We start from the raw sequence: 3116 nt of genomic DNA on the forward strand, positions 1-3116 counted from the left end.
ATTGAAGCAGCAGCTGTGAGAGGTGACTGCTTTGGCCATCACTGTCCCAGCTACAGAGCCTTGGGACAGCCCCAAGTGTGGGCTTCTGGCACAGGCCAGCTGACAGAGGTAGTGTAAGAGGTAGTGAAGGTGGGGCGTGCCTAATGACCAAGCCAGGTGCTCTCTGGGCTAGGAGTTGCCTGGGTCCCAGGAACAACAAGGGAGGAGTAGGTGGAGAAGACTCCAGTCAGAGGGTAGCAGGGCTCTAGGATATTGATTGTGCCCAGGAAAAATGGTTCTGCAGAAATGGACAAACTGTAGAAAAGGCTGGGAGAAACTGCCAGGCTGGGAGAGGATACTGGGGACAGAGAAAGAGGAGACTAGTGGCAGAGAGCCAGGGAAGGTGAGAGAGGGAGAGATACGGACAGAGAAAGAAGGAGCCTGAGGGACAGTGAGGAGACTGAGGCTTAATTTTTCCCCTTCTTTTCTCCCACTAGTTCAATGAGCTCTGAGGTGGGTGGTCCCTGAGTTGTCCTACCTAGGGAAGAGGACAGGACTCCTCTCTACCAGGCTTCTACCCCCATCACATCTGTTCCTTTGAGAAATGAGGCCTGGTAACAAGGCTGAGTCGAGGTTGGCAGGAGACCTGCTCTACCTCTACCCCAAACTGGGATTGGACTCCAGCTCCTCCTCCTCTGGGTGGTGCCCTGCCCCAGCCTGCCACACTAATCCCCACGTACCCAGCCCCAGTTGACTCTTCCCTGAGACTCCCCTGAATCATTTGGCCATTAACTACCCCAGGCCCCTCACAGGCAAGAAGGAGGGAAGGAGAGGTAAGGGGTGAGGTGTGGAGAGAGGGAAGAGGAGAAGAATAAGAGCTACATCCACTCTGTCAGGTCTGGCACCAGCAATGCTGAGTCTACCCTCAATCCCTGGGACCTAAGTACAGAGAAAATCTGAAAAGAGATGTTTAAACATGTACATAATTTAAAAATATTTTGTGTGTGAATCAGGGTTTTAAAAAATCTTTAATTAATCATCTCTAAACTCGATTAAAAAATGTTTTTTTAGTTGTACTAAATGACTCATTGTAGAAGCACCACCTTAAAGTAATCAGAACCTACAAGTGCTGAATTTTAGATTTCTCATACATTCTTTCTCTACCTTTAGGAAGGAAGGAAAGACTACTATGCTTGTGGATTTCAAGGATTTTACAAGTCAGGTAAAGCAACTTCCAGGAGCCCACGCACTCCTAACATTAGCTACTCCAGGAGTCCTGAGCTCAAATGCCTACAGGTGCTAGACAGCTACATAAGTAATGTTTAGAAAATCTTGGTGTTTTGGAGTCCACAGGAAGTGGTGGGGAGTGTGAGAAATGAAGAGTGAAGCCCTGGAAAGAGGGGACAGTCACTCTTTGGGTCCAGCAGAAAGTCAGCAGTTGCCCCTGTGAGGTGGTTTTGACTTCAGAGAAAGGGAAATTTGGTATACATTTTTAAAATGTGGTATCTCTTGATTTTTAAATGTTAGCTCAACACAAAAACAAAATCACCCCATACGCCAAACAGAACAAGACTCAGGGCTAGTTTCTGGCCTGGTTTTTATGAAATCTTAAAGATTCTGAGATTTTAGGGATCCTGGAATCATTTAGTTACATGATTCAAAAACTTTAATGTGCCTATAAATACTCTGAGGGAACTTGTTAAAAGCAGATTCTTAGTCAATAGGTCTGGGCCTGAGATTCTGCATTTCTAACAAGCTCCCAGGTGATGTTGTTGCTGCTGGCCCACCAACCACACACTTTGTATAGTGAGGATTTCATTCTTCCACCTAGGAATTCCCTCTGATTGTATATCCTTGGTCAATGGTGTCTCCAGTTCTGCTTGCACACCTCCAGGAACTGGATGCTCACTACCTATAGTGGCAGCCTACATGGCTGAAGCTGCTACTAACCTCTACCATGGTTTGCAGCAATAGGGGAAAACACCCAGTCACACATGCCAAGGCCCAGGCTCTGAAGTTCTACAAAAGAAACTTCAGCTTGGGACTTACCAGGATGGGAGTTGACACTTGCTGCAAAGAACTAAGCAGAGAGTATTTTTTATCCAACTGCCTGCTCAACAGCTCCCAGTTAAAGGGAGAATATTACTATCCCTTGGGTGTTCTGGTTAGTAAAGGTTTGGTGCAGTTTGTTTCCCTTCCTTTCCCTAAAGCCCTGAAGTAAGCTTTTCTCTGCACTTGGGCATTGTGTGTGGTTATGCTCACCGGTGAAGAAGCCAGTTTCTGACTGGTGGGGGATGGAGAAGGGACCAAAGCTTGAAGCTAAACCAAAGCCCTGGAATCCTTAGGTCATGTGACAAACCCTGCTCTGGTGGAATAGGAGGCCTCCACCTCTTCTGGGGTTGGGGCATCAAATCCCAGATCCTCCTTCCTGGGGCCTTGAGAGGCTCTGGAAAGTGAAGAATCCCCCACTCCAACATTCCCTGATGGGCTAAGGTCACTGGGGCTGGAGGTCACAAGCCCAGTGCCCCATATTCCAACGCCAACCATTCTGAAGCCCAGCTGTCAGAGCCAGGGGGTGTGGAAACCACCTAGACCACTTCTCATTTCACCACGGAGGGGAACTCAAGCCCAGAGAGAGAATGACACATTCCCAAGGCCACATGGCTGGTTTGCAACCAGCTCTTGTAAAGGCTCAGAATCCTTTGAAGCAGAGCTGCACAGAAGCCACTGGTATTAGCCAGATTTTGGTCACCTATAGCAGCAACTTTCAGGAAGAGGACCTTCTGGAAATATCCTGAGAAAGAGGAGTGTCTCAGATGGAAATCGTGGAAAGGAGTCCTGGGGGTTCACCTAGGAAGGGGATAGTCATGGATCAGTTTCTTGAAGGAGGGTGGAGGACACTAGGGGTTCTGCTCTAACACAACTCTAGGGGCAACAGTCATCTTATCCTCTGGTAAATGTTGCCCCCTAGAGTTCTGTCTCTTGTGCAGTGTATGGCCTCTGGGGGAGAGGGTTAATGCAGTGGGGTCAGAGGAGAGGTCCCAGAAGGTCCTGGTTATAGGGATTCCCAAATCTGAATTCCTGGACCACTCCAGACCTACCAAACCAGAATCTTTGTGGCTGGTGCTTTTCTCTCA

At 48.2% G+C, this 3116-nt stretch overlaps 1 protein-coding gene across 1 annotated transcript in view; it reads right to left on the reverse strand.

Moving 5' to 3' along the window:
* The window catches only part of GUCY2D (guanylate cyclase 2D, retinal), a 16102-nt gene that overhangs the window by 1353 nt on the left and 11633 nt on the right, over nt 1-3116 (reverse strand). The window lies entirely within an intron of this gene.

The sequence above is a fragment of the Hipposideros armiger genome, unplaced genomic scaffold (assembly GCF_001890085.2).
Source record: "Hipposideros armiger isolate ML-2016 unplaced genomic scaffold, ASM189008v1 scaffold_457, whole genome shotgun sequence".
Taxonomy (NCBI): Eukaryota; Metazoa; Chordata; class Mammalia; order Chiroptera; family Hipposideridae; genus Hipposideros; species Hipposideros armiger.